The sequence below is a fragment of the Quercus suber genome, unplaced genomic scaffold, assembly GCF_002906115.3.
Source record: "Quercus suber isolate HL8 unplaced genomic scaffold, Cork oak 2.0 scaffold_935, whole genome shotgun sequence".
Taxonomy (NCBI): Eukaryota; Viridiplantae; Streptophyta; class Magnoliopsida; order Fagales; family Fagaceae; genus Quercus; species Quercus suber.
The window spans coordinates 152,770-166,594 of record NW_027070358.1 but is presented as its reverse complement, the minus strand read 5'-3'; positions in this window follow the sequence as shown (position 1 = coordinate 166,594).

Below are 13,825 nucleotides of genomic sequence, written 5' to 3'. Positions count from 1 at the left end.
TGAACACTGTGGTGTGGTAGGCCCCCTTATCATCAGGAGCTCCTTGACGCTCTCCAAATTGCCTTGGAATACAACACATGGAGTAGTAAGAACAGCATCGAAGCCCAACTAAGGTCACACAGTGGTCCTTGCAACAACTATGGACCATGCTTAAGCTATGCCACCATTCCACGACTCACTTGTTGATACTATATTTTGTCTGCCCTTGATTTGCGAGCTAGACCTCGAAAATTCAAAAAATATCATTTTCTCTCCATAGGGCCGCAAAAACATCTAGATTGACGTGGCGTAACCCATTCAGACACTGGAGCACTCAAAGTGTCTCTTTCAGCCAAAATGACCAAAACACCCCTAGTCAACCCTAAGTTGGCTAAAAGTAAATCAAGGTTAAAATCCCCTCAAAATATCACTTTTCATAGTTTTACATCAAACCTAAGTTTCTTGGAGATTTTTGGCAACTTTGACCCTTAGTTGACTCTTGGTAGGCCCTAAAACCCTAATTTTGATTCGACTATCAGAACGGGTTGAACCCAATGCCATTGTGAAGATTATCAAATTCTCATTCCAACGAATGCTCATGGGTTGAAATCGAAGTTAAAACGTCCAAGATATCATGAAAATCGGGTTAACGCACCGATCGATGCACCACTAACTTTTGGGAGCCATAACTTTTGATCCGATCGTTGGATTTTTTAGTTCCATACCTTTTTAGAAACTAGAAGTTAAGATATTTCCAAGGGTGTCAAGATCAACCCCATCCAAGACCAATTGAAGGTGGTGGCCCTTGAAGGGCTGCCGCCTCGTAAAGTATGCCGAGGCTATAAAAGGCCCCAGGCACCTCCAGACAAACAAACAAAAAAAAAAAAAAAGACTTTTCTCAGTTTTGTTCTCTACCTAGACGTTTTCTGCACATTTTTCCTCTCTCAAACACATTTTTACACATAAAAACATACAAAAAACATATTCAAACCTCTTAATTCTTCCTTCTTCACCAAAAATACAAGGTAGTGTTCATACCCTCCATCTTCCTCTTCTTGCTTCCATACTTTGTGTTAGGGCATATGTGATTCACTTGTTAGGAACATATGTCACTATTTTATGTAATTAGCTAATCCTTTGACAAAATGCACTTTACTTGTATTTGAGTAGATCTATGATGTATTTAATACATCAAGAAACTTTGTTTCAAGATCAAGTGTTGAAGTCATGCAAGTTTGTCCAAGTTTCAAGCCAAGAAAGTGCCTATCACTAAAGCTCGACAGCTAGCCATCTGTCGAGGTTTAAAGAGTTGATCAGCCCCGTGGCTCGACAGCAGCTTGACAGCTAGGCATCTATCAAGGATTAAGAAAAACAGATTTTCAGTTTTGTTTTAACTCTAATCTGTGGTTATGTGTTTAGGCTTTCTTTTCTCACAACCCTAGACATATAAAATGATTATTTTAAGGGCCGTTAAAGAGGATACAAGTTGCACAAGTGTTGAGTAATGTTGAGTAAAGTTTGTTCAAGCAAATTGTGACCGAAGACAGAGTTTTGCCATAGTTCATCATTCTTGTGAAGAAGTTGCTGTGTTTGTGCACTGTAGGGTTTTGTGACCAAGCATCTTCTAGATCTTCATCGTTTGGATGAACTGAAGAATTTTGCAGTCAACAACCTTCTCTAGTTGGTGATTGAAGTCACGTACTAGGATCCATGCAATTGGTTAGTCACGTACTGAGAGTCGTGCATCAAAAGGAGAAATTATCACTACAGAACAAGTCCAATTAGGTATTAGGATAAGGGTTCAACTGAAGGTTGGTATAAGGTACTGTGATTCCTTTACTTGTAACCACTTGTTGTGATAATAGTAAAATTTCAAGAGTGGTGACCTTAAAATCACCTGGTAGGGTTTTTGTCGTGTTGGTTTTCCCCATTCGTAAACAAATCACTGTGTCAATTTATTTTTCGCTACACTTAGTTTAATTGGGGATTTGTTTGTGTTTGCATGCTAATTTTATTAATTAATAAATTTGGCTAATTAATCAATTAATTCATCACAAGGTGTCAATACGTTTTTGGCTTATCACCTTGGATTTGAGGTTTAAGGGGTATGTATGTAGCTTTTTAGCTACCATCCATACCCCTTTTTCTTTAAAGCTTCATCTAGCTTTCTCTTGCCTTAACAACATGATTTATTGCTTTATCTAGCATGCTCTTTGCTTTATTTTGCTTCTAGCAGGTTTTTGTTTTATTTCCCTATGCTTCCATGATTATTCATGTGCTAGTTGCCTTTTCTTCATGCTTTATGCTTTATGCCATATTTAGATCCTTCTTTCTTATGTGTTGATGTTTGGGTCTACATGCCCACGTGCTTGATATCATGTTTATGGTATGCCTTGCCTAGATCTATATGTTTGTATGCATGTCCTATGCTTTTATGCCTATATCTATGCTCGGATTTGTGTTCTTCCATGTCTTTATGGTCATATCCACATGCTTATATGTTTAGATTTATGCCTCCATGTGCTTTGGTGTTTGGATCTTCCTTGCTACATGCCTTGTGGCATCTCCTATGTTAGATCTATGTGCTTAGATGCTCTATGCCATGTTTATGTGCTTAGGCCTAGACCTTGTTTATCATGCCATGTGTTTTTGTAGCCCTCTTGTTCCTTTTTTCGCATTTTTTTGTGTTTTAGCCTAATGGTTAGGACCTGATCTAGACCCTATGGTCTTTGTCATCATCCATACACCAAGGCCCACATCAAAGGGTTTAGATCATTCCTATTTGCATGTCTATGCTTGCTTGCTTCTATGCTTTGTGCTTGTGTTAGACTTCGTAGTTCTAGGCCTTGCCATGATTGGTGCCCTCCACGAACTTGACCTTCTATGGTTACATTCAACGCCCATAAGGCCTTGTTTGGATGTAACCATTTAGAAGGCATCTCCGAATGCCAGGTGGCTCTATGCATACCCTTCCCTTTTCCACTCCATGCAATACTATGCTTACCATGCTTGTTTGTGCCACCCATTGGTTTTCTATGCATCTTTACATTCTTACTTACTTGTTAATGCATGAGTCTTGCTTACTAGTGTGTCGTCCATACTTCAACACAATGAAGTCACAGACATTCGATCCAAACCTACATTTGTCCCCCCATAGACACCATCTTTTACTTGCCTTCTTTCTTGTTTGCTTGTTTCCTTATTTGTTTGCCTTCTAATTCACTTACTTATCTTGTTGCTTGTCATGTCTCCTACCACATGCTATGCTTGCTTCGCTTGTATGTTTGTTTGCTTTATACCCATAGCGCATTGTCTATGCATCTCTTTCTTTCCATTGCTTGTCTACTGGTTTCTTGTCTTTGCCTTTACATGTACACACATGGAGCGAGGACGCATGGAGCAAGGGTATGGTCTCCCAGGCATAAGTAAAAAGGGTGTGGATGTAAGCATGTAGATATGAGCCAAGCGGCTATGTTCAGTAGATTTAGGGGTCCAACCTCTCCCATTTGGTTATGTACTCTTTTAAACCCCCTTCCTTCCTCCCTTATTTCTCTCTTAGATGGGTTTTATTAGGTATATCATGCCATGTACCATTCGTTCTCATCTTTAGAGTATGGCAATCATTGTTTACTTTCCTACACCTATATTTTGGGCCATGCTCTAGGGATGTAGGCATTTACTTTCCTGCTATATCTGCTAGGATTTGCATAATGTATGTATATATATACCTGCTTGCCCCTCCCAGTGTGATTGTCACAATCCATGTCATCTAAGGTGATAGGTCACAATCTGAATGACCCCTTGTGATTAACCCTAATTAATTAATTTAGCCAAGTAATTAATTAATCAATTAATCATGCAATTTTATGGAAGCACAAACAAATCACCAATCAACTAAATATGCAGCGGAAAATAAATAACACGGTGATTTGTTTACGAATGGGGAAAACCCTAATGGCAAAAAACCCCACTGGGTGATTTTCAGGTCACCACTCCCGAAACTCCACTATTATCAAATCAAGCGGTTACAAGTAAAGGAATCCCAAGTACCTTACCAACCTACAGTTGAACCCTTACCCCAATACCCAATTGGACTTGACCTGTAGTGACAGTCTCCACCTTTGATGCACGGCTCCCAAGTACGTGACTAACCAATGCGCGGATCCAAGTACGCGACTTCAGAACACCAACTGAGGAAGAATGGTTGGCTGCAAAGTTCTTCAGTTCATCCTTTTTGATGAATAGCAGGAAGATGCTTGGTTACAAAACCCTATGGTGCAAATACACAGCAACTTCTTGATGGAAGATGAACTAGGTCAAGAACTTTGTCTGTTGATCACAATTTGCTTAAACAGAGATTGCTCAATGATAATGCAACTTGTGTCACACAAAACGGCTCTTAAAATAATCCTTTTATATGTTTAGGGTTAGAAGAAAAGAAGGCCCAAAAACATATTCACGGATCCCAAGAAAATCAGATTGGAAATCTGACTTTTTAAATCTCGACAGATAGCAGGTGTCGAGGTAGCTGTCGAGCGGGGTCGAGCTTTATAAATTTTGCACTTCAACTTGCTTTCTCTTGGACAGACTTGATGACTTCAACACTTGACCTTGAAACATTGTTTCTTGAAGTATTAAAAACACCTAGAACTACCCAATTACAAGCAGAGTGCGTTTTGTCAAAGGATTAGCCAATTTACATAACTAAGTGACATATGTTCTTAAACAAGTTAAAACATATATGTCCTAACAATCTCCCCCTTTGGCAATCCGTGACAAAACCACAACAAACAAATGAGCATATGAGAGAAGTCATAAATCACTCAACTCATATTCACTTGTTGAATACAATAAAATCTATCCTAACACAAACTCTTGAAAAACTTTGCAAGAAGAGAGCTTATGATAAGTAGACTTTGACAACCTGTATTTCTGAAACACTTTAAACAAAACTCATCAAGGCATCTTGTGTGAAACAGAAATAAATAGATTGCATACAAGTATAAAGAACATGTGTATTAAGATAGAAAAGAAACAACACATGAAGAGAGAGGTGAAAGAAACATACATCAACATATATAAGATATAAGATAAGTACAATGTATGTAAAAATGGTCAAAGGACCTCATATACAAGACCAATGTATCTAAGAGATAAGAAAAAAATACATATAGCCTCACTACATCCCTCAAAAATATGACAACACTCCCCCTATCAAAAATGTCCTATACTAACTCTCCCCCTAAGATGACTACTCTCATAGCCCAAAACTACTCCCCCTTTTTGTCACGAGTGACAAAGGGTAGAGTGTCATGTAGACATCTCATCAGCAGAGCTAGCATCCCCATCATCATCATCATCATCATCCTCATCATCCTCAGAATCTGATGCTGCTGGAGTAGATGGTGAAGGAGTAGCCTCTGGAGCAAATCCACCCATGATCGCCTGCCGTCGTGCAATACGACCTACATGAACATTCACCTGATACAACTCAGCAGAGAGTGTATCAAGACGAGTGTCCATGCGCTGCAGCTGTGCCATAATATCACCAAGGGAGACATCGCTCGAAGAGGAAGAAGGAGCAGATGTAGATGGAGCGAATCTGGATGGCGCTGAACGGGAGGGAGGAGTGGCACCTGGCTGTCTCGACCTGAACTGCGCCTCACTACGTTTTACGGTAGCGGCATCTATGGCAGATATGTGTGTGAAGTGGTCGGACACAGGAAAGGGAACAGAAAAATGGCGTAGAATCCGCGTGATAGCAGAAGGAAAGATGAGCTTATCACGGGACGCCGAATCAAGATAGACCTCTATGATAGATCGGATGAAGTGAGAAGGGAAGTCTATGGTAAGATGCTCAAGCAAAGAAAGCAAAAATCGAGCACGAGGCTCTGTGATAGAGTTATAGTGAGAAAGAGGATGGAGAACAAAAGTCATCACCATGTTAATGAATCTAGGACCTTTAGCAAAAGGCCTACATGATGTGAACTGATGCTCACCCCAATCAGCAGGGCGCTCACAAAAAGCAGAGATGAGCTCATCTTTGGACACAGTCCTCAGACGCTCACAAGAGGGGTAATCTGGAAACTCTATCCTAGGTACTCTAAGCACATCCGCAACAAGTTGCGGTGTGACAGGAATGCGCATACCTCGAACGCGAGTAACAAAATGAGGTACTGAAAGATCAATCCCGTGCATGTTGGAGTAGAACTCCTGTATCAGCACGAGAGGGCAAGTGACCGGGATGTCACACAGTGACCCCCATCCCCTACTGTTAATGACAGAGGGAAGGTCAGTATCGGCGAAGTCCGCCAGAATAACTTGGCGTTCCGAATGAACACCTCGTTTAGAAAAGTTCTCCGAAAATGCCTTATGAGCATCTCCATCACGGAACCGAATGTTAAAGGGAGTAGTATCTGAAGAAGTAGAAGCTCCAGAACGCAGAGGGTTCCGAGCAGGAGTAGATTTACGTTTGGGTGCCATAGACACGACTAACGTAAAAGAATGAGAAAAAGATAGAGAGGGAGACAATCAGAAAAGTCCCAACACAGTTCAAATATATCAAATATGTTGAACAACAAGTACGTATGCATGGGAATGCATGAGCATGTGACATGCAAAGGAAAAAAAATCATGGGCTCAGCCCAATCCAATCCTAGCAGCACACAAACATAAAGCACACATCTAAATGCATGTAAATATCATTATAATGCAAATGAAATGCAATGTATGACATTTTGAAATCATCTAAGTGCAAACCCAACCCAAAATTTGAAGAAAAACTCAACAATTTTGAAAAACCCCAAATTTTTATGAAAAATCCCAAAAACTAGGTTTTCAAACATGAAATGCATGAAAAAGGAAGGGAAAAGTGATCTTACCAAGAGATTGAAGCAAGGAATGAGCAAGATCCAAGTGGGGTTGAAGATTGAGTGAGAAAATCAAGTCTGGAAGATGAAAAGCCACGGACAGATCGAGTGAGATCGAGAGAAATGAGTGAAAAATCGCGATCTGCTCTTAAATAGGCACCTCAGTAATTCTCGACAGCTGAGGTGTCGAGAGGTATCGAGGAAGCTGTCGAGGAAGGTATCGAGGAAAATGCCTTCGACAGATGCAGGTATCGAGAGGTATCGAGGATCAAGGCCAAATGCAGAATCAAGAAGCTCGATCGATCGACAAGGTATCGAGAAGCTGTCGAGAGGACAGAAGAAATCTCGATCGATCCACAAGGTATCGAGACAGGTGTCGAGAAAGAAGACTCAAACAGCATAAGTGAATCTCGATCGATCCATCAGGTGTCGAGAATCTATCGAGGGGACAGAGACTTTCTCGATCGATCCATCAGGTGTCGAAGAGGTGTCGAGATTGCGATAAGAAACAACTTGAGAAGCTCGACAGATGACAGGTATCGAGGAGGTGTCGAGGGAGGTGTCGAGCCAGCAGTAAAAACCAGTTTTTCGAGAAAGGAAAAACACAGACATGAATGCAATCCAACACACATCTCAACCAAAGATCCACTCAACATATAAACCTCTCAAAAACATCTCTCAACAAGAAAATAAGCACAAGGATCATGCAAAACACACACACACACTAAACAAGTCTAACCAATTTTATATTTCAAAAACAAGTTATGACAGTTTAGTGAGCATACATTAGCACATGTAAAACCTTTGTGATGGCCAAATCACATTGTACCTGCACATGTATCAAAAGTAGCAAAGAATATTGCGTGTTGTGTGTGAAAAACATCGCAAGATTGCATATGTGTATAAATGTTATGACGATCTGAGATATGAGAAAATAACTTTTAACTCACACACAATCATAACTGTTTGATGGGGACTATCACCTTCGAGGTACATCCTATAACTCCCACATCTCCTAGAATACACGCTTGCAACCATATTTAAAGCATTTTTAATCTTTTTGCTTTTTATTTTCTTTGCATGTTTTCTTTTATTTTAGCATATCATACATGGGTATATAAAAGAGAGAAAAGAAATACCCAAGATGTTAAGCATTTGACATCGCACTTTTGCTATGCCGAAGCATACAAATGTCTTTGACACTGCACTTTTGCTATGCCGAAGCATACAGGTGTCATATTATGATTGGCGGGCAACAGTGGTGAGATGGTTATTTATGCCTTTCTCTTAGGATTTTCTAGTCCTACCCGTCAAAAAGAGTGATATGAGTGTTAAGTTTTAAGAGATAACCTAATCTTACTCATCACAAACAAGAGCCACAAAGCTCACTTGCTTAGTTGTGCATAGAGATGCTCATCTAAGCTACAAGAGATACAAAGTTTAGAAAACTTTGTTTCATTGGCCATCCAAGGTACACAAGTACCAAAGTACACAAAACACACACTGTTTTTGTATTTTTCTGATTTTTCAATTTTTTTTTTTTTTTTTAAAAACATAAACAAACTGAAAGTAAATACACAAAACATGTTAAACAAAATAATGCAAAAACTAGACTGACTCAGCAGAAAAACAAAACACACAAGGAATGCAAGACACAGAAAAACAAAAAGAAAGAAGAAGGTGATGAAATCACTTGAAGTCCTTTTTCTTCCACACCTTGGAAGAGCCTTTCCTTTGATTAAATCCTTGAACCGGCGATGAGGGGGAAGAATTTAACCCGTTCAAGTTTGAAAGGAACATGAGGGCTTTCAGAAGATCTCCAAGAGGAGCAAGAGAGGATTGAAGCTGATTGTGGCTTCCAGATGCTATCATGCCATTGCTCTGTTGAGTGGCTAACCACTTATAGCAATTTGGTCTAGTATGACCGGCAGCTCCACAATGATGACAGAGATGCTGCTTCTTTTGTTTAGGCTTTTGAGAGTTAGCCTTCTTAGCCCTAGGGTTTTTAGCATCTTTCTTATCTTGCTTAGGGGGTGCTCCTAAGATAGATTTACCCTTGTCTAAGTTCTCACTAGCTAATTCAGTTTTGACATCAATATTCTCAATTTCAGTATTATTAGCAGGAGGAACAAAAACAGTATTGCTAGTAGAAGCAGTATTAGAGAAAGAAATACCATACCCCAAACCAGTTCGATCCGAAGCAGATTTCTGATTGCTAAGCATCTCATCAAGCTTTGCACTTGAAGTCCTCTCTAATTGAGCTCTGACTTGAAACAGCTCTGCTTCAAGCTTCTTGGTCTTCTCAGCCAAAAAGGTGTTTTCAAATCTCAGTGCTCCAATAGTTTGATTCGCCTCATCAAACTTTGTGGACAACTCTTCACGATCAAGTTCCACATCACTGAGCTTCTTGGTGGCCAGCCTGTATAATTTCTCATGCTTTTCAGAGAGCTTGTAAAGCTTCTCATAGGCTGAATGGATATCATCTTGATCATCCATTTTCTCAAATTTTGACTCCACCAGTTCTTCTTCTTCATCCACTTCTTCAACAATCCCTTCAGTAGGATTGACTGTGGCAGTGAAGGCATTTAAGATTCCGTCATCCTCATTGTCGGAATCATCTTCAGGCTCAGTGTCACTTAGAGTTGCAGCAAGTGCCTTGCTTTTCCCAATGCTCTTGAGATATGTAGGACACTCATGTTTCATGTGTCCGAACCCATGACATCCAAAGCACTTTGGTCCTGCAGGAACAGTGTACTGACTTCCATCCTTAGCATCCTTCTTCCCTTTGTCTTGGCTTTTAGACTGTGAAGAACTGAACTGCCTCCGGTCCTTGTCGAAGCTCCTTCCATTGGCATTCTTCATAAACTTCTTGAACTGCCGAGTGATGTAGGACTTCATCTTAGAATCTTCATCATCGGAAGACTCATCTGTATCACTGTTCTTTGCCTTCAAGGCCATGCTTTTACCTTTACTTGACTTGCCGATCCTAGATAATCCTATCTCATAGGTTTGCAAGTTTCCTACCAGCTCAGTCAAAGGAATCTTGTCAATGTCCTTTGATTCTTCTATTGCCGTAATCTTGGCATGGAATCTCTTAGGTAGAGATCTGAGCACCTTCCTTACATTCTTGGGTTTTGGGATGGTTTCCCCAAGATTGAAGGCTGAGTTCACTATGTCCTTGAGCTTGGCATAGAACTCATCAAATGACTCATCCTCCTCCATCTTAATTTCTTCAAAGCTTGTAGTGAGTCTCTGAAGCTTTGAATCTTTGACAGCCTTTGTGCCTTCATAGGTAGTCTGGAGGATGATCCAAGCCTCCTTAGCAGTTTTAGTTGAGGATATCTTTTTGAACTCCTCATTTGTGACTTCGCTAAATTGGGCATTTAACGCTCTACTGTTGAAGTTAGCTGCCTTGATCTTAGTATCATCACAATCGGCTGGATCTTCTGTTGGCTTAGTTCAGCCAATCTCTACAGCTTGCCACACCTTTTCATCTAAAGACTGCAAGAAAGCTCTCATGCGTACTTTCCAGTATGCATAGTTAGTGCCATTAAATAAAGGAGGTATAATTAAAGATTGCCCTCTATCCATGACAAACAGGGGTCAATGGATCAAACACAGCAAAGATTAAATCCTAATCAGAGTGTGCCCGCTCTGATACTACTTGATAGGTCACAATCTGAATGACCCCTTGTGATTAACCCTAATTAATTAATTTAGCCAAGTAATTAATTAATCAATTAATCATGCAATTCTATGGAAGCACAAACAAATCACCAATCAACTAAATATGCAGCGGAAAATAAATAACACGGTGATTTGTTTACGAATGGGAAAAACCCTAATGGCAAAAAACCCCACCGGGTAATTTTCAGGTCACCACTCCCGAAACTCCACTATTATCAAATCAAGCGGTTACAAGTAAAGGAATCCCAAGTACCTTACCAACCTACAGTTGAACCCTTACCCCAATACCCAATTGGACTTGATCTGTAGTGACAGTCTCCACCTTTGATGCACGGCTCCCAAGTACGTGACTAACCAATGCACGGATCCAAGTACGCGACTTTAGAACACCAACTGAGGAAGAATGGTTGGCTGCAAAGTTCTTCAGATCATCCTTTCTGATGAATAGCAGGAAGATGCTTGGTTACAAAACTCTATGGTGCAAATACACAGCAACTTCTTGATGGAAGATGAACTAGGTCAAGAACTTCGTCTGTTGATCACAATTTGCTTAAACAGAGATTGCTCAATGATCATGCAACTTGTGTCACCCAAAACGGCTCTTAAAATAATCCTTTTATATGTTTAGGATTAGAAGAAAAGAAGGCCCAAAAACATATTCACGGATCCCAAGAAAATTAGATTGGAAATCTGACTTTTTAAATCTCGACAGATAGCAGGTGTCGAGGTAGCTGTCGAGAGGTGTCGAGCTTTAAAAATTTTGCACTTCAACTTGCTTTCTCTTGGACAGACTTGATGACTTCAACACTTGACCTTGAAACATTGTTTCTTGAAGTATTAAAAACACCTAGAACTACCTAATTACAAGCAGAGTGCATTTTGTCAAAGGATTAGCTAATATACAAAACTAAGTGACATATGTTCTTAAACAAGTTAAAACATATATGTCCTAACATAAGGCAAAGTGATGCCTAATTTCTGCTTCAAAGTAAGGTGAAATGTCGCTGGATTTTCACCGTGGAAATCTGGTATTTGCTTGAATGCCTTAGGAAAGCATAGATTGGGATCACACCCATTCAAAAGCCAAACCTGAAAGCCCTATGCAAGCAAAGCCCCAAAAGCCAATGTTAAAATCATGTTTTCTACTGCCAATATCCGAAAATTAAGGTTTTATAAAAAAAAAAAAAAAAGGACTGTCCTTAGACAGACATTGTGGGGTGCCTACCACCTTCCCCACACGTAACAAAACTTCTGAACTTAAGAATCAAGATTTTTTACCATCCACATTAAATTAGGAAAAATACCTTTTTTCTTAGCCTAGAATTGATAATAAAATCAACTAGAAATAGGTGACCAATCACACCTTAGAAAAATCCAATGATTGGTGGTGACTTTACTTACCTTTGGTAATCACCTAAAATTTGGCCAAGATTCCTACCACACCTCCAAAGGTAGACCTACCTTCCTCCCCCGATAGAGAGAGCACCCAAAGCTCTATGCGAACCATACCATTATCGAAAGGGGCCTCCAACGGGGCCCGCGCATGCGGAAGCGTCGCCATGGCAGGTGGTTGAACGAAGGCTCGACGGTTTATTCCGATTGAGGCCAGGCGTCGACACCATTGAATGTCAGTCTCCTTGAGGCGACCCATATGCTCCATATATGCCTTAAAGCCCATGTCATTCTGATGAAGCCAATGGTCCCTAAGGTGTCTAGGGAGGTAGGTGCTTAGAGGAACGGTGGGAGGTTGAAGCAACCGATATCTCTCTTGTAGCAATATCTGGGGGAAAAAAAAAAGCGTAAAAAAAATAATAAAAAAATGTTGAGAAACGATAAAAGGTGCCTCGATGGGTTGAAAACCGAAGGGTGCTAAGTTGAGAACTTAGGCAAAAGTTAGGGATTATACCTGAAAAAGAAGAGGATTACCCGCAAAAAGGCTTGCATCCTTCCTATGAAAGGCATCTAAACCATTAGGGTCTCTGCCAAGATCAAACCCATTGGGTTACCTCTCTTTAGCTCATAAGCTATCATGGACATCCAAAAGTCCACACAATACGGGTTTTAAACAAAGAAATACCTAGAAAGAGCACACAAGGAAAAGGCACGAAGAAAGTATGAGCGTGGCCTCTCACCCACAGGGAGGGTTGAACTAGAAAAGTACTCAAAAACCAACTTAAGGTTGAGCTTCCCAAAGACACACCACCTATTTGCTATGGTGGAAGGAATGCCCAACATGACTTGCAGCAAAGAAGGAAGATCCCCGCCTATGGTAGGGAAGATGAGATCATCAATCTTTGGTTCACCTATGATAGCAACAAATTTCTCGATAGTGGGCATAATTCTGTTCCATTGAAGCAGAATATATGCCGAGAAGGAACCTAATAGTTGGCAATAGCACGAAGAAAAGGATCCACCCTAATTTGATGGTAGGGGAAGATGAAAGAAAGACCATAAGGAGTGATAGAATCCCTGAAGGTAGGATCAAGCCTTCTAATCCAAGCTGAGACATCAAGTGGAGAGTTTTTAGCCATTGGGGGAACTCAAAAAATTGTTCTCTAGGTTGGAAATACATTGGTGAGGGGTTTAGACTCAAATGGCTACTTTTATACTTAAGTAAGTCGGTTAGGGTTTTTCTGATTTACAGCCCACGTACGCAGAGTCAACCCTATGTATGCAAAGTTAAAGCTGCATATACAGTCTCATCTTCACATACGCATAGCACATGACAGAAGCTCATGTTCCCTTGTTTTAAGCAGAGTTTTTAACTCCAAGGCATTCTTAAGGGTTCCTACAGCCTATTTAGGGATTTTATTCGTCTATTTGGGGATTTTATCCCTATCAAACTGCTTCAATGGACCAAAAGAATTTCATTTGTTACTAATTTTTCCATCATAGGTGATTTTTGCATCACAGTGCCTTTGTTTCAAGATACATATTTGGAAATATAAGAGTCATATATCTACAACATGATTTTGTAAACAAATTTATGCTGTTAAAGATTGATGGAGCTAATTTTTTTTTTTTTAAAAAAAAAAAAAAAAAAACCATGTCAACATCTAAGACTAGATTATGTCTTACAGTTTCTTTCTCCTTGAGAATTGAAATTTTTTGCATATAATTTGGAAAAAATATAGTAAATTTACTTATTTGGTAAAAATAAGCTCAGAGAAAACCAAATTAGAATTTAAATTGAATTTCAATTGGAGTCTAGTAGTGCACCATGTGTCCTATTTAAATTTTTTTTTATAAAATTTTTGTGCAAAGTGAATTATTGAGTGTAAAAATCGAAA